The following is a 19,528-nucleotide window of genomic DNA, read 5'->3' as shown; positions in this document are numbered from 1 at the left end:
TTTTACGTATTCGTTTGCGGTTCCCCTCGGTAGAACATTCTGAATTGAACAGCATTTATCGCATCTCGTATCGGTTCCGATATCGGTATCATCACTTCATCACCACGACGCAACCAATCTTTTTATGGCCTTTGTGTTAATAGTTGATATTTAGCTTAAGAATGTACAAAAGTTTTTTGGTTTTTCGAAAAATTAGTTTATTATCGGTGCAAAATTTTCAACACAAAAAAAGCAGAGAAAACGAGGTTTGAAAATCACTCTCAATAGAAAAAATAAATGAAAAATTGTTCGACATGGTTGTATTGAAGTGTTAATATTTCGAGATCTGCGCGTTGCACTTTTGAAATAAAGGTCTCTAAAGAATTGTGATAAGATTACTGAAAGAATATAAACAAAAAATTACTCAAGTTTTGTCTAAAAATTTGGAAAAAAATCAAAAAAGTTTCCACGTTTGATTAAAAAAAAAACGAAAAAAATTCAATATAGCTACCTTTAAACTCTTATTACATGAGAATGCCGCAACTAATTTTAATGTTTATGACCTTAAAATGTAGCTTAGATTATAGAAATTGTTTTTGTTTTTTTTCAAAAAAAAAATTTTTACACCCTTATACCAATGTACGAAACATACTTAAAATACCAAACATACCAAACGTATGAAAGACATGGAATATACGAAATGTACGAAACACACGAAGCATGCGAAAGTAACGAAAGTAACGAAACATGCGAAATACCCGAAACATACGAAATATGCGAAAAATGCGAAACATACGAAAGTAACGAGTAACGATATTATTGATGCGGGTACTAGTATCAAAAGTAACGTATACATGCGGGTACTCATTTTGTCGTTACTTTTACAGCCCTACTCATTTTTTTGTTTTTCGATCGTGTCTTGTTAAAAAATGAGTTCAAAGTTAACTGTTACATCTACCTCATTTTTATTTGAATTCGAAGTATTTTGGTAAGTGTTATTCTATATGCGATATCGAAGTGTTGTGATAGAAATCTAAAAAAATTTAAATGGAGAATTCTTCTTCAGTTATTTATTAACGATATTAATAAAGTTTTGAAAATGTTAGATGGTTTTTTCTATTTTAATTCGGGCTTAGAACTAGTACCTAAAAACTTTATATTTTTGTTAAGTTATTATTTGAACTTTTATGATTTTGTTTTAGTATACTCCGTTATTCTGCGATGAATTGAAACTTATGAGCTAGTTTATATATTCTTTAACACAATGCAACAAAAATTTTGTGCTCTTAGGTGCTCTTTAGAGAATCGAGGGTCAATTAGTTTTTCACTTTCTAATAGAAAATACTCCTTACTTTATGCAACGTTTTTTTATTTTTAAATTAAATTTACTGATGTTATTAGTGTATTTTATTTTGGGTGATCTTAATTAAGGTTGGGGAAGAGAGAAAAGAAACTGAGAATTGCGTATTAGGGATGAGGAAAAAATTTTGGGAAAAATAATGTCGACAGGCGGAGTACAGGCCATTAATCAATTTTTTTAGTTTTTCATAAAAAAATAATGATAACAAAAACTAGGTTTATATTGTATTTTCTTGTAGGAATACTCATTTTAAACAGAAATAATAACAAAAACCACGAAAAATAATTATGGCCAGGTTTTTGATGACAATACTCCTATGTGCGGTGGTGGGAAGGAAATTGTGACGCTTTGTTACACGTCTCGAACTCTACCTGAAATTAAAATAAATATTTATTTTCTTGCATATTATTTTAATTCATAAGAACGTTTTTTGTTTTTATTTTTAAAAAAATAATGAAATAAAAATGTTTGCAGTTTACATATTTAACCTTCATTTTTCGTTTTTTCACTTCGACGACGACCGCATCTACGCCCGTTCGATGACGGTATTGGTAAGTCAACTTTCATGGTATTTGTATTTGAATTTTTACTGAAATACCGAGCAAATGCCGTAGTATACTTTCAGGAATTTCTCTCTGTATCAAATACCTGAACACAATTCTAACTTGAGGGAAAAAATAACTTAAAACCAACGAAAACCACGTTGATTCAACTATTTTTCGGAATGATTTTGCGTTGAAGACGAAAATTTTAAAATCAAAGTAGAACATCGTTAGTTTAAAGTGGTTTACCATTATAAAACATCTTTAAATCAAAATTGTTTCAACTTAAAAAAAGCATCAATTTATTAAAAAAAAAAGAAAAAATGGGCAGCCGCTGGGGATCGAACCTACAACTCTTGGGTTACTAGGCGAATGATTTACCAACGTGCTATCTCACTGTTAAAAATTAGAGTGATAGAATGCAACAAAAGCTGAAGTCCGACAAAAATAAAAAAAATTCTTACGTTGTTTCAATTTTATTTTGAAGAAGTTTCATTTTAATTTTTTCAACATTTAGAAGAAAAGCAAAAAGGTACCTAAAATAATATTAAATAAATTCAGCAATACAAAAAACGAAATATATATTGCAAGAATGTTCTTGAGCGGTGTCCTGCCTGTCAAGCATATTTTGACCATTTTTCATTAGAAAAACCAACTTCAAAGAGCAGTGATCTATTTATTTTAATTAATTTATGGAGTAAGTATAAAATTAAAGCATATCAAGCAAGGCACACAAATACTTAAATCTTGATAAACAGAAACTTTTTTTTATATAGGTATTTAATGAGCTCATTTGCTTAAAAAACATGACGCTATGATTGCAGTAATCAATGCATTTGAAATATTTTCTAGGCATTGTATGAGCAATAATAAATTTTTGCAATAACGAACTCACTCGAACTGACCTTATGCCTGTTAAAAGCCAATAAATACTTTCTGGTTAGGACTTAATTAGTTCTTATACAGTTGCATGCTATTCTGAAGCCTTATCCTTCCCCATACTTTTCACTTTCACTTTTAACCTCTGCATTTATTAAAATTCCCCTTCTTAATATTTGAATTTGTGTTCATATTCAGCTCCATCCCCACCCAGAAAATCCCCTCTTATATCAAGTAGGTATAATCATTTTGAAAAAAAAAGAAAAAAAAACTTCAATGTTGGTATTATAATACCTCGGAAAAAGTAAAACATTTCATTCATTCATACAACAAAACAGTAAAAACAGAAGAAAAAAGAAAAAAAAACTTTTCGGAGCATTAATAATCCCAAAATGGCAGAACAATGAGGAATATACTCGCCGCCCTTTCCCACCCCACTGCAACCCAAACTGATTCCCTATATATTTCATTGAAACAAAACAAAATAAGAACAAAAAAATCGGGTCGGATCCAGACATTCATTGAAATTATGTTGCCAATTCTCCAGAATTGAGGAAAGAAATAAGTCAAATAGTACTTAAAAAAAAAAAAGAAAAAAAAAAAAAAAACCACCACTCTCTCCCCCTCTTTGCTCTGCTTTCAAGAGGGTCATTGAGCCATTTGAGAACAATTCAAGTGTTCAATGGAAACGAAAGAACGAAAATGAAAAAAAAAAAAAATTTTGAAATCCACAGTAAACTCAAAAGCAGCAGGAAAAGAAATTAAATCGGCAGCCATCATTCTAATTAACCCAAAGGCAGAGAAAATCAATCAAAAAGTGATTTCCGTTACCGTTCACCATGAAAAATTGCTTTTATATTAAATCTAACGAAAAAGGACGTTTCTATACCATCGGAGGACAATTTTGTGCTTTGTCCCGTATTTATAGTATTCGTAGGATAATATTTTTTTTCGATTTTTTTTTTTTTGTTAATGGCCAAAGGACAAACAATTTTTTACTGTCCACTGAATAGAAGAACTTGGACTGTGGGATTGCTGTTGCTAGTTGATGGTTGCTGTTAGTATAAGTTTGGCCAGGAGAGGCGATCAGTTTGGAGAGCTGAAATACAATGAATAGAAAGCACGAACCAAAACGACAAAACGAATACAAGCAAAAAAAAAAAAAAATAGACTAAAAGAAAAATACACTACAAAGGTTGGTTGTCTCCGGAGGACCCTGGAGGAAACATAAATGTTTTTCATACGACATTCCACAAAACAGGAGATGAAAGTTGTGAAGATGTAAAAAGACCAACCAAAGTACAAGGATGAGCACTTTAGGGGTTTATATTTTTTTTCCATCTATTTTTTTTTTTTTTTGCTTTCATTTCTGTTATCCAACCGAGTTTCCGACAAATTTTTCACTGGCACTTTGTAGTTCTTTGAACGTAAAGTAGAGTGTACGACAAGAGTATATAAGAAGATAGAATGAATAAAAAAAAACAGAGAACATGAATTCTGTATACTGTATATGGTGGCAAATGAGGCGAAGAGGACCACAGGAAATACCAATGACATTTTTTTTGTCACTTGCTCATCTTAATACCAAGTTTTGTATCGTCATTCCACTCGTATAGTTGTCGCGTGACGGTGTGACAGAGGTTGTGGTCATCAATCCTTTGCTGCAGGCAATCAATTGAAATGACATCGGTAAAAAATCTGCTAGCTCTGTTTTGCATAATGTAATATTGCATGGCTTAAGGTGGGATTTTTATAATGTAATATCTTGACAAGAAGTTTTGGATGAGCAGACATAATTATATAGAATAACCTTTGCTATCGTGCGGTCCAGGGGATTAAAATTGTTCATTGGAAGATGGTAGTAAGCTTATCACCTTCACCACCTATAGGTAGAAACTTTATCAAAATTAACATCGAAAGCTCCCTTTTTGTATCAGAAGGAACATCGGAAATCGGATTAACTTGGAAGTTTTTTATGTTTATCTGCATCCTACTTGGTTGGAAATATTGGAAAGAAAAAAAAAAAAAAAAACTTATAATAAATCGCTCACCGTTTTTCTCTCCACTACTGCTAATGTCTAAACTAAAATGTCCAAATTTCAAATTCGTTGACCTTGAATCCTTGATCCCATAATACTTTTGCTACAATTAGAGAAAAATTAGTATGACTAAAGCTAATAATTATACTAAAATTACCGTACCTACTTGAACACTTATGTATGTCCGCGTCATAAATGAATCGGCAGAGCCCCACTTTGGGCGCCATTTTGTTGGTGTCGGTAGGTCAGTTAGGTAGGAAAAATGATAAGTTAGGAAATTGGGCGGGGAAATGTTTGGAAAGGGAAGGAAGGAATGTTAAGTTCGGGAGACGTGGCCTGCTGGCGATGCACTGCATTTAACTCCTGAACACCTGACGATGACCGGGCGAAGATGGGATTGGACACAACACATCTGAAAATAACGTTGTAAATTCGATTTTTTAAGTAAGACTTATAACCCAAGTAATGAAAGATGGTGGGAAACCTATGGCTTTCAATTTTATATAAATGATTTGGTGGCTGATCTTACTAAACGCTTTACTAAAGTCGGTTGTTATAACATCAACTCCATAACCTTTTTTTAAGTGCATAATGTCGTCAAGACAAATTGAGAGAGATTCATCGTTGTTTAGATCTTCCTTTAAGGAAACCATGCTGAAGTGGTGAAACGATATACTTGCAATGTAAATCAAGGGCTATAGGACGATAGTTAGAATTTTGATTTTTACTGCCTTTTTTATGAATACACCCATAGTAATTTTTAATACGTTCTACATTGAATCAATGGTGAAGAAAATATTCATTAATTTTCTTAAAATCGTCCTATGCTTAACTTACAATTTGTCACATCAATTTTTATAAGTGAGATGGCACAGTGGTAAGGCATAAGCTTGTCAGCCCAGATGTAGCAGGTTCGATCCCCAGCGGATGCCAGTTTTACTTTTTTTTTATTTATTTTTATGTGTGAACAACTTAGATTTAAAGTGTGCTACTTTGATTCAATCATTTTCCACTTTAGGCTAAAAATGTAGTGATTTTACATTGATTCAAAGTGGTTACAATGATTTTACCTTGTTTTTTTTTGGCTCAGTGAAGATAAGATAAGAGAGCTTTTGAAAAGGATGGGAAAGATTGCTTGTGAAAGCGTTGACCGCCCCCGAATTGGAAGAAAGGCAATCCACCTGGCGAACGTATATCGTAAACCAGCACAGAAGATAGTTATTGTTGAGGATCTCATAGCAACTCGTGGTTCAATAGAGACAGTCATAAAATCACTACAAAAAGCTGGTGCTTTCATTCAAGCACTTGTGTTGCGCAAGCACTTGTGTTGCAACACACATTCTTTGACTCAACATGACCAAGTTAAAAAGAAGTTACTTAGCCTTTTTTTGTTCCAATACCCTTGCACAAACATACCACAAAATCCATGGGCTCCAAAAGCAGAAACACACAACTCTCCTACCGATCATTTCGAGAAGTAGCAATAGGTAGGTACATGTGCCTTAATGCCAGGCTGTCCTACAAGATTTAAGACCCTCTCTCCCTTTGAATGGTGGAAAGATCGGTTACACGTCCCTGGGGGCTGGGATTCAACGAAATGTGGCTGAGTTAGTGGAATGGACTCTCACGTCCGAGGTTCTGGGTTCAAATATAAGCTCTACCTTCTGCGAGGATTTCAGTGTTGGTTTTGAAAGCACCTTATGAAGTCTTCTTGTTGCATAAAAGTATCCTCCGTTGTGTATTATTTTTAATTTAACTTACTTTCTTAATTAAAAAAATAAGGTATGTAATTCAAAGTGTTAAAAGCTCAACACAAGTACCTGATGTGATTAAAAAGGAGAAATTACTTAACTCAACCAATAATATTTTTGATTGTTATACAAGTATAATACCTTTCTCTTAATTGTTATAGGTGTGACATGATAATTAAAAAGACAACCCTTAAACTTCAATAATACGATTTATACCTTCAAATTCAAATCATAATATACCTACCTACATACATATCTACATAAATAATTCATACGATGTCATAAAATCCTCCTAATTAGAGGTGAACTTTCAAAACCAACAAACACACACACAAACACATACAAACTCACATTTCAAACACTAATGAATGCAATCCAATTGGGTTGTGCAAACGTTTCTATTTAAGAAGTCACTTAATTCAGATGTTAAATCATCAGCCAAAAACCCAAGCGCCAATCATAAACGCACGAACAAACAATCTAAAACCACCTAACTATTTCACCACCCTACTATGATGATGATGGTTTATGTTTTGTAGATATAGATATCTATCCTATATCTATATCTCTACTACCTGTATGAAGAAGAATGACACAGACACAGGCACTTTATGCCTACCCTACCTACAATCCAATTTTGATTAGCAGAAGTGATAAGCTTGTCAGAAAACTAAAACCCCTCCACAAATACACCGACTTGCTGATAATTAAAAGTGATATAACACCCGTGGCTTAGCTACTTTTGCCAGACCTAGCCTGATCAGATTATAACGGGCAAATGGTAATAGTTGCCAACATTGTTGTGGAAATGGAAGTGATGTTTATTTTTTTTTTAAATTTGTTAAATGAAATAAAAGAAACTATTTATAGTGAATTTCAAGTTTATCCGACGAAGAAACTTAAATGTTAGCTAAAAAAGAAGCAGAACTTCAAAACGTTTAGCAACGTCGAACTGCACAAACATTTTTAAGGATAACTGACTTGTGGGGGACAAGCGTTCATAGCGACGTAACTTTTTGATCCTTCGATGTCGGCTCTTCCTATCATTTTTAAGCTAAATTTACCAACGTTTCATTGTTTACCCATGCAAGGGAATGTCAGCTGGGCTAAGACCGTTGTGTGAAAGATTAGTTTTACCCTACTAATGACAAACAAAATTTGCGGCAGTATTCCTGCGTAGTACGAGAGAAATTGTTTCAGTGAACAGTGGTATGTTTGTTGTTTATCGAAATGAAATTAATAAGTGCTAACACGGCACGATTTTCTCTTACTATTCTAAAATTGAAATTATGATATTGTATTTAACGAATTCGTTACTTCATACCTTCACAAGTAAAAAATGAAAAAAACATGATTTAATATTAAAAGTAAATTGGCAACCATAAGCAATAAAGCTTTTCCGCCATCAAAAACGACGTGGAAAACTTGATTTATTCAGTGAGTTAATTATCTGGTCTATCATCGGATTTGGTTTTCCCTTTTCTCACTCTCTCTCTCTCTCTCCATCTCTCTTTTACTCACTCACTGAAATTCATGACATGGCGGGTGTTGTTCAGATGTGCATACCTCAGCTTGAACTCACATAATAATTACGAAGGCAAAATGCCACATTCGGGTGTCATTTTGTTCAACTATCTCATGCATACAACCTGCAGGTAGGTAGGTAGATAGATATGTGAGTAAAAGAACCAAAAGAGTGACTTCATTAGTCTAGGATCTGTGTTGAATCTCATTACAGGGCAAGTCCTGCAAACAATGCCAAAACTGAGAACATAATGTATTGTGTGGGATACCTTCACGAAAATACTAAAATTTAATTAAATTCATCACATGTACGTACTCATATGTAGGCGACATGAAAATGAACAAATATTAAAAAAGAAAAGAAAAAAAAGAAATTTTGTTGGTTGTTCCAGGAAAAGTTAAATTTGGTCTGAGAGTTTAAATAGAAGGGATCATTTGAAAATGTGTTTTCAAAGCGAGTTAACCTCGAAAAAAATTTATTTTGGTTAAATTTAATTGAAAAAAAAAAAACAATTTCCGAACCTACCTAGAAAGTGGTAAGATATATACACAATTAGTGCTGAGGCTCTATAAAGAACATTTTCCTAAGCGCGAAGTCGTATAGATGGGCAATTATCAGCTGTTGGACAGAACAAACCTTCTTTATCACTTTTTGTATGCACTAAACATAGTCTGGTGCCGTAAAAAAAGTACAAATTTCGATAAAAAACAAAATTTCAGCAACTCTTGGGTCACTATTTAGAATTAGTGGAAACCTACCACTAAAGCTGGAGTCTGAAAAAAAAGTGTTTGTTTGTTTAAGTTTTTTTTCAACTTTGAAGGTCTGGAAGGTCATATTTCTTGTCTATTTTAATAGCCACTGAAAATGCTTGGATTTCAACCTCATATAAGAGATTCCTCAGGAACGAAGATAGTTGTTTGTTCTTTTACATGAGTTCTATGTTTATATTTATGTTTCACGATCACGATTCATTTTAAAAACTATTCTGAAAAAAGCGTCAAAATGTCCTAAAAGTTGAAATGGAATGGCCGAGATGTCAAATTTTGTTCTTACATTACTTTATATGATATTACGGTGTAATCTCGCATTTTTTTTATATGTTTTTAAGTTTAAGGGCTTTGATATCAAATGCTTATATTAACCAATTCTATGAATTGTCCAAAAAATCCTTCTGCTTAATTTAAAACAAAGTTTTTCCAGTGAAGCGTAATTCAAATATAAACAGATTCTACTGTATACCCAACAGTTTTTAAAGTTATATGTATAGTATATATGGTTGCACAGATTTGCAAACGAACCATGAACTGCGGTTAATTCATGAAGAAAATTGCAATTCCATCTGGTTACGTCTTTTTTATTTCTTGTTTTTTTTGTTTTATTTTTTTCATTTTGCATTTTTTGTCTTCTACTATGTATATAATGATGATGGTGTGGTTTTGGTTTGCTTTCATTGCGATATGCCATCCATGCCAGTTACCAACTGTCAGATGAATGTTAATGAAGACACCGTAATGCAAGCAGCAGAAGCATCACTGAGCATAGCACCAGAACACAAGAGCCACGAGCCACGACGACGAACGAACACAAGCTGACATGAAGAACGACTTTTAGATCAACGAATGATTTAAAAAACAAAATGGAAATTGCAAAAATATATACGAATTTTATTTTAATCCCTGATAGAACAGATAAAATATTTAAACGAACAGAGGATGCTGAGGGAGGGGGGGGGGGTACAACCCCCACTGCAAAATGGGACGGATGCAAATGAATATGAATATAGATAAAACCCAGGGGTATAGGTATGAAGATGAAAACCAAGGAAACCAACTGGATTTTAAGTTTTTTTTTCGTATATTTTAATATCTCAGCAGTTCTCTTGGGTCTCGATTACTGGACGGTGAACGGTCATTGAAGATATTTTTGGGAAATCAGCTGGAAATCAATCTGTGGTTCATTACAGTACCAGTTGCTTGTGTATGTTTTTAAATTGGTAAGACCAACTTTGTGTCAACACTAAACCCGTTCCATTGGAAGTGGTAGTTCACTCATGAGTAGATCTAGTACTACAAATAACACATGATCTTTTACTCGAGGATATAGGAATGTGTAGTTTTTGTACTAGATTTCTGCTCACGAGTAAACTATCACCTCCAATGGAACATTTAAATACGAGTTTGGCGAAAATTTTCGAAGCTTGAACGTTGTTAAGAGCTTTCGAAGAGGACGAACCCCTATTTCTAACTATCTGCCCGTAAAAGAATGGCCAAAACTGTAGGTACACCGACCATCTTACAATAAGCACAACTAAGAAGAAAGACCGTATTGAAATGTGTAAGACAGGTGTTATTCTTGAAATTTTTCATTCTTTTCATCATTACCATTACATTACAAAAAGATAGATCCAATCAAAATTTTACAAGATTAAATAACACCCATTTTCGCTTAACTCATTTAGTTCTGACTAATGAGAAAAATGTTAATCTCTTGTTTGTATTTCCATAATTCCATATCGTTCCCCGCAATTGTTGCCAACCCAAAAATCACATGTCATAGCTTAACATAACTTTAGAATTCGTAACTCTAGTTTTTCGTAACTTCGGTTTCGCGTAATTTTGGCGCTCGTAACTCTGTCGGCCGTAACTCTGGTATTCGTAACTTCGTCGGTTTCCCAGGAATAATTGTTACTATTGAATTTTCACAAGAAAAAAAAATCTTTAAAATTGATTTACTCAAAGCTATTATATACTTAGTGCATTTGGGATGCATAGCGACGTTATATTTTTTGCATGCCTTAAAAACAGATACAAATTCGGGAGAAACGCGGTTTCGCGAAGAGGATACAAAGCCAATTTGAAAGCTCTTTTTTGGAATGTTCCATAGTTTCAAATTGTTCCAATGCAACTCATTTTTAATTAAAATAAAATTCGTAAAGCCTTGTATACAGTTCTTTTCGATAAAAAAAATTGAGTGGTGAAGAAAAAATTTTTTTTTCGTGAAAAAAATATCTGTGGTGAACAGATGACAGTTGTAAGTTTTTTTCCGTGGTGAGTATACGTTTTTTTCGATTTTGGTCTACAGCTGTGGTGAGTTAAAAAATATTTTTTTTCGGAAAAAAACCTAAAAAAATTTCTACCATAAGAAATGCATTGGTTTTTTTTTTGCTGGAAGAACTTTATACTTAGCTTAATGTAAAAAATCACAAAGAAAATTCCTAACAATTTCTAGTTAAGATATTGAATCAGGTATTAGAACTATAGCGTACCGGTTTCTTTTCTGCCTCTGCCGAGTGTTAAGTATCAAATCTCACACTACAAACATTTTCATCTTGTTTTAGCGTATAACATCAAAGTATAATTTAATCATTTTTAATCGAGTAAAACCCAATTAATATAGCTTTTTCTATAATTAAAAAGCTTGCATTTTCAACCTTTTGAACTCTTTTTCGATCCCAATGCCCAATCCCATAACTCTCAGGCCTCCATTTCCATTAAGGGTACATAAAGTTACTTTTACATCATGTGTAATTGATTTAAATGAGTTGCATATTATCTCCACGGTGATTTAATTCAATAAACATGAAAGGATATAAACCAACTCGACAGACGCACTTACATAGGAGGTATATTATTATAGATAGGTAGGTAGATATCGGGATGGTATCCCAAGATAAAGGATACTCTCTGTGCTCATCAGATTCAGAACGTTGCTCGTTTCACACGGTGCTGTACCCCTATTCATATTTAATGGAACAACAAGATAATGTCAAAGTTGGTGAAATTATGTCTAACCGCTTACATGGGTATCGGGAAATGGGTTAACGATTAAGGCATTTCCCCATTATCTGACAGGCTAAAGAAATTAATTTCGGTAATACATTTTCACGAGCCGCACCGCATCGCACATATAAACCTGCACAGCACACCTCTTCCTCTTTCATACCCGCTGCCTGCCACACGTCGATTCTTGTGCATGATAGGCATACAAAAAGGGCTACGTAATGGTTGTTGTGAGAGGGTTTTGGTCTTCGGTCTACCCCATCATGCCAAATCGCCCCCCTTTTGCACAGCCCCTCTCATTATTAATTATATGTTAATTAATTTGGTTTGCTAATCCTGAAGCATATTTGCTGGGCGAATCCTGCCTGGCAGTGATATTGGTATGATGATTAATGTATTTGGTGTGCTCTACACACACACACACACACAACTAAATTATATGTACAATCCTTTTATGCATAGACATACAATTTATGCTTAAAGGATCTTTTTACTCGCTCGTTTGTTCATCCTGTTCCTGTGTGCTGACTGGAGCTATATAAGAACAGGGAGGAGAATTTAATTTGAGCTAAATGACGTAAACGGAAATTTCGCGTCTGGCTTTGCAAAGTGCATATAAGAGCATGTCATTTATTATGCATGAATTCGTAAGCGTTTTTGTGAATATGTGTTTCATTATCTTTGTATAAGCCGGGATTTAATCATCGTCTTAAGATATGACATGGAAGTGTGGTTTGTATATAATATTTCCAGGAATATACATATAGATGGATTAAGTGAAGTAATTTTGTGAATTGCTCCTTATTTGTCGAATATACATTTCTTAAATTGTTTCATAAATGTGGGTATGGAACAAAGCAAGAAGCAAATATTATATGAAAAATTTGATGAAATATGAGATAGGTATTGCCGGATTTAGTGGTTCTTTAAGGACAGGGACATGCTTGTCTCATAAGACAATGGCACTACCCAATCTCACCTGTCTGTGGTACGAATTGCGAAACTTGATCAAATGCGAAAGTGTTCACAGTTCTCCAGTTGTGCTAGTGAGGAAACCTTCAAAAAATAGACAAAGACACGGGCTTCCTTTTTCAAGATCAATTACAGATTGGCTCAGTGCAACTAAAATCGTTACGGATTCGCCATCCTTACCAAGAATTGGAAATTTCTGGCCGATCTTAAAAAATTCCTTCCAACATTTCTTGACGAAAATATATTAGTATATGGAGGATACAAAAAAAAAGGTACTTGTTCTATAGGCCAGTACATTTTGGGTTTCGTGTAAAAAAAAAGGTGGTTGTCTGTAAAGCCGGTTTACGGACGATGATTGTACGCGACAACGTTATTCATATGAAAACAGGTTGTGTGAAATAGAACATCATTTAACCGTAATCTTAAAATTGTGAATATAAAATTGATTGAAATTTTGCACAAATGTAATCCTGTTGAATGAAATGTGTACCCCCAAAAATGTAGGTGTTTTTCAAAAATTCATATTGCAAAACGCAGAGATTAAAAAACAAAAATCCGTAATAGACCCCTAATCTTTTTTCTTTTATTATCTTTTGAATGGCATTTTTCAAATTTTTTTTTTATCTCCAATGGTTTATTTTTAATTTTAAATTGAAATTTTTGCCGCACTGCTAAAAATTTCAGGTGGAACGGGAGAAAATGGCGTCATTTTTTCGTGGATATAAGATGTCATCACGTCAAAAAAAAAACATTTCTACTGCCTAAACGAGTGGACAGATCTTCTCCAAATATGGTACAGATGATTTTTAGAGAGTTCTAAAAGTTGTTTTTTTTTTTTGTTTTTTTTTTATCTTTATATATCGCTTAGAACGTGTACCTCCTGCTCCCATAAAATGTATTTTGTGAGTTATAGGCATTCAAAAAAAAAAAAAAATATTCGAAAAATTGACACTCTGTGACGGTATCTTAAGTTTTCTCAATTTTTTCTTTTGTTGTGATTGAGTTGGCCAGGAAATTTTTTTTTTTTTTTTTTTTGATTTTTAAGAGGTTGGTAACTTGAAAATATTTTTTCCATAATTTTTGAACTGAGGGTGGACTAACGAAAAAAAGTGATCTAATTTGTTGGAATTACCAAGGTTAGCTGAGAAAGGTCTAAAAAGTACTATTCGTGTACTGAAAAAAAAAAATCATCTCACACCATTTTATATTATTTGTTGTTACTTTTGAAAATTTTTTGGATAGATTTTTACTCTTGAAAAAATATTTGTATTTAACATTTGAGACGCAATGCCCACACCATTGGATTTACGTTCTCTATACCTATTATGAAATGAAAAAGGTCGCTGTGGTGTATGCGTACTATTTTTACTTGCGATATAGGTACTTATATCAAGTTATGTATTCGTACAAAAAAAAGTTGAGATAATATTTTTCCATGACATTACGATGGTAGAGAATGCCAAAAAAGTGGGTCCCGGAAGTTCGTATGTCTGTCTGTCTGTCAGTCTGTCTGTATAAGGAGCTACAGCCTAAACGGATGGACCGATTAATGTCAAACTTGGTAAGTAGCGATATTTGGCGACTCTCCACAGGGGTTTTTGGAATTTTGTCATATAAAAATTTCGGAAAAGTGTAATTTCTGGAAAACGGCTCTAACGATTTTGTTAAAAAAATTCAAATGTAAGTTTTAAGACAAAGTCTATCTTTTAACGAAAAATTTTTTTTTTGAAAATCCTTATTAACGGTACCTGCCATAGAACCGTTTTTTTTTTTCAAATCCGATTATCCCCGAAACTGTTCATTCGATTTCAACGAAACTATTTGTGACTGACCACTTATATAAAATATAACTAAAATATAAGCCAAAAACAAAATTTCAAAAACAATAATTTTTGGATTTTAAAAAAAAATTTGAAAATTTTTTTTTGAAAAATCAAATTTTCGAAAACGGGATATTGAATTTTTTTGAAATTTTGTTTTTAGATGTTGATTAGTGATTTCTACAAAATGGCATACCAATTTTATTTTAAAACTTTTTTTCCAAAAAATTATTTATAAAAAATTAGTTTTTTAAAAAACGGCTCTAACGATTTTGAAATTTTTTTTTCTAAAAATGCATGTTAATATATCAATCAAAACTGAATACTTGTTTTGGAAGGCAATTTAATTTCAGATTTTATTTTATTTAAAAAAAAAACGAATTTAATTTTTTTTTTCCAAATTTCTATATAAAAAGTCTTAAAAATTTAAGCAACTTTAACTCTAAGAGCAAGTTCGTGCGACCCAGTCGTGCAGTTTATTTTTGTGAGGTGAATAAAAAATAAAAGTTGGGCTATCCTGGGCTAAACTTGAACAAAAAAAAAAACACTGTTTTAAACTAACGATTTTTTTACAGTACAGAAAAAAATACAATTTTTTCGGTTTCTGATATATGAAAAAAAGTTTTTTTTTGTTAAAAAAAATAGCTTTTTGAAAAAATAGAAATAAAACAATTGCATTAAAAATTTTAACTCATCTCCATCAGTTTTAAAGAAAATATCACTTTATTCAATTCAGTACTAAACGTGCCCCTAATTCAATGGACTTTAGCCAAAAAAAATTCACTACGAAATTTTGGCAAAATTTTGCCGGGGTTAAAATTCTGCTCTCAATATTCTGCTTTTTAAAATTCTGTTTTTCAAAATTCTGCTTTTCAAAATTCTGCTTTTCATAATTCTGTTTTACAAAATTCTGCCAAAAATTAAAAAGCTCGCGCTTTTTAACATTTTCCAAACCCTTTTTTAATTTTTGGCAGAATTTTCTAAAATCATCTTCTAGCTAAATTTGCTGCCTATTTATTTTGTAAATTTTTTGTAATATTCATATTTTTTTGATAAATCAATAAATTAAAAAATATTGAGAAAAGGTTTTTAATGATAAATATCTTCGAAAAATAATAAATTGAACATTATTTTCTAATCGGTCAAATAAAAATTTATATTAAAAACATTAAATAAGAAAAGGAATATACTTTATAATTAATTTTCAACGGTATACTCGTATTTCGTATAGATGTGAATTATAAAAAAGTCAGTATTCTAAGCAGTTTGAAAATTATTTGTGATGGTTAAACATCAAGCAGTTAAAATATTAGTCTAAGAGCCCACGGCAAATTTTGGGAGTGAAGGTATAACCAAAATGTGAGTATGCAGTTTTATAGCTTTATGCGTTCTAATAATGAATTCGAAAGTCTGGCAGCTTTAAATCGCGGCTTTATATTGTTTTCAGGGGGTTGAAAAATGTAAGTTTTTCAATTTAATATTAGTAGGCTAAATTCAAACTATTTCAAATTCTTTATACAGCAACTGATGCTCTGCAATTTTCCCTAAGCTTGAAGACATCAATCTTGACGATGCGATTAATAGAACTCAAGATATAAGCTTTTTAAGTCTCTTTGTTTTGGAGACTTTTCTGTTTAATATTTTGCTTGTTATTTTGATTTCAAAACTCTCCAAGAAGAGAGCTGATATGGTTAGTTAAAAAAGCTTATATCTTGATTACTATCTGTCGTATCACCGAGATTGAAGTATTGAGGCTTGGGGAAATAACAGAGCTTCATTCCTAATTATCAGAATGTGAATTTTTGCTTACTTAGCCTACTTACATTAATTGGAAAACTCGCGTTTTTTAACCCCCCGAAAACCATATAAAGCCGCAATTTAAAGCTGCCAGACTTTTGAATTCGTTATAAGAACGCATAAGGCTATAAAACTGCATACTCATATTTTGGTTATACCTCCACTCCCAAAATTTGCTGTGGGCTCTTGGTCTATATTCCATTAAATAATTTTTTAGGTTTCGATGATAGAAAGATATAAAAAATGTTAATCCATAAAGTGTTTTATTTTTTGGCTTAGAAGAAGTAGCGTACAATATTGTTCTATAAAAAGTTATTTTCTCAGTTGTCCGACTGTTTTTGGTGGTCATAGGCAGTGCATGTTACTTACACGTAACATGAGAGTAACACATTACTTTTGCTAATTATTATTTTGGAAACTAACTTTTTGCTATTCATATTTCTTAGTTGTGATGTTTTTGGCACGATAATACTGAAAAAAAACATTTTTTAATATCGATTTTCATAGCTTGGGTTCGAAAGGTTTAAGAAAATACCAATCTAAAAAACATTAATGAAGCAGAATTAGCAGAATTTTATTGTTTAAAAAAAATGCTGGCAGAATTTTGAAAAGCAGTATTTTGAAAGACTGAATAGGAAAAAGCAGAATTTTGTTAATCAGAATTTTGAAGTCAGAATTTTGACCCGCTCCCCAAAAATGTTTCTCTTAGAAAATTTTACTTTTTAAAATAGGTAATTTTTCCAAATTATTTAATTTTATATCCTTCCTTTCAGAGATGAATTTGTATGTATTTTTCGCGCAGTAGTAAAGTGCCAACTTTTTGAAAGATAAAAGGAGCACATGCAAGTCCGTCACAGGGTGACCATTTTTTTGATTTTTTTTTCGAATGCCTAAAAGAGTTCTATTAAAGTATTGCAACAATTCCACTTTAGAAGTTGAATTTTGATCAAATCCAGCTATCATATATAAAAAATGACAATCTGAAATGCTTCATAACACTCCAAATTGCAAATATATCAAATGATAAAAAAAAAGTGACACAAAAAAGAATTAACTGAGCTCCAAAACCATGACATTCAATAAATTGACAGCAAGCACCGCACAATTCCGATAAAAATCTTGATTCGTAAAACGCCCGAAACGATCTGTAAAGTTCAATAAAACCAAACTTGATAACTTATTATTGTAAGTAGATACTTTTTTTTTTAATGGAAAATTTATAATCATTTCTCTGTGAAACTGTTGCTTTTAGCAAGAATCCTTTTTTTTCTGTGTTTTGTTGTATTCAGTGGACAATGTCATTTATATGCATCCATTGAAATGAAAGCGCATTCTCATTAATAAGTAAACAAAAAAAAAATTAATTTTAAGAGATAATTCCTTAATTAAAATTAAAAAAAAAAGAGGAAATAAAACTTCATTGGAAAATTTATTATCACGATGCCAGTTCTTTAATGAATGCACAATTGCACATTGCTTTATGCCATCTGTACATATAAGTAGGTATTTTTTTTTTGGTCAGAAAAAAAAAATACATAGGTAAGTCCATGAGTACACAGAGTATACGTCGTTTTAATTTCACGCCATTAATTCTTTAAATTTACTGCTGCATTATGGTTAAAACATTAAAATTACACTCGGACTTATTTTATATATGTATGTATGTCATGTGTGGAGTGTAAAGTATATATATGGAAATGGTGGGACTTTACTCATATTCATAATGTTTTATGGATTTGGTCCGCGCTCCGTTCTCCACATAATGTAAATTACCACCACAAGATAAGTATAAAGTTTAATTTCCCAATTCCATTTCTCTTTTCCTTCAGAGATATTATTTTAACTATTTTAAAAACAAGGGGGAAATATTTAAAGTTCGGGACTAGGTCACTTGTATGTGGTACTTGATCTTGTGATTCAAGGACATTAATCGTATAGAGCTCTTAAGATAAAGGGGAAAGTGTGGAAAAAGTCAAAAGTGAATAACTGTGAATTAAATGCCATATGGCTTGAACTCAGCAAGTGGAATTTGTCCTGGCAAATAATATCCTCTTCATTTATAAAGATAGTTGTTATAGAAGAGAAAAAATTTTAAATATTTTTTATGTATTTGTTTTTTGAAAAATTTTTTTATAAAATGAATGTTGTAACGTTTCTGTATAAAAATTTTATTCGAAATCTACTTTGTCGTTTACGAAAAATTCATAAATAAAAAAAACCGTTTCATGGCAGGTACCGTTAATAACGGTACAAAAAATCTTTTTTTTTTTATTTCCAAAGGAAGCTTTTATGTGCTACACTACACACAAAAATTTAAATTAAAATCGTTAGAGCCTTTTTTGAAAAAAATTACCGTTAGTTTTGGTCCGAAAAAAAATTTCAAGTTCTCCTCTAGGGAATTACCCAAAACAGTTACATAACTACCAACTTTGAAAAAATCACTCCATTAGTTTGGCTGAAAAAAAAATGTAGGTATAGCTAACTTGAAGATAATTAAATTTCCTACAATATATGATAAGTACGGTGACCATATTTTTGGAAGCCAAACCCGGGACAGATACAAAATTCATTGGATCGTTTTGAAAATATTGATTTTTCAAAAAAAAAAAATTCAATTTTTTTATGAGTTTTCATAATTTTTCCTTATTTTGATATCAAGAACGATTTTTTGGGAGCATTTTTGTTGAAATTATTTAAGTCGTTTACGATATCAGAAATCAAGAAAATGGTTTTATAATAACGTCTGTTAATAACTTTTAAAAAAATATTTATTAATCAAAATCGGAAGAGCTGCGTTTAAACATTTTAATTTTATTTTAAATGATTTTGAAATTGTATGATCTTTAACACAACTTTTAACATGACCTTGAAAGTCTTGAAACTTATCTGGGTTATTTACTCTTCCATATGTTTTTCTTTATTCGAATACATTTTTCCTTGTGTAGCAACCAGACAAACAGACAAAGACAAACCAGACAAACCAGACAAAGACGTTTCAACTTCAATTTATTTTTTCCCTCAGTGTATATGTGCTAGAATATATGGAAAGTTTTCAATTGTTTGTCACCACCATTTATTTGTCCAT

Source organism: Episyrphus balteatus, chromosome 3 (genome assembly GCF_945859705.1).
Source record: "Episyrphus balteatus chromosome 3, idEpiBalt1.1, whole genome shotgun sequence".
Classification (NCBI taxonomy): domain Eukaryota; kingdom Metazoa; phylum Arthropoda; class Insecta; order Diptera; family Syrphidae; genus Episyrphus; species Episyrphus balteatus.
Note: the sequence above shows the minus strand (reverse complement) of the source record.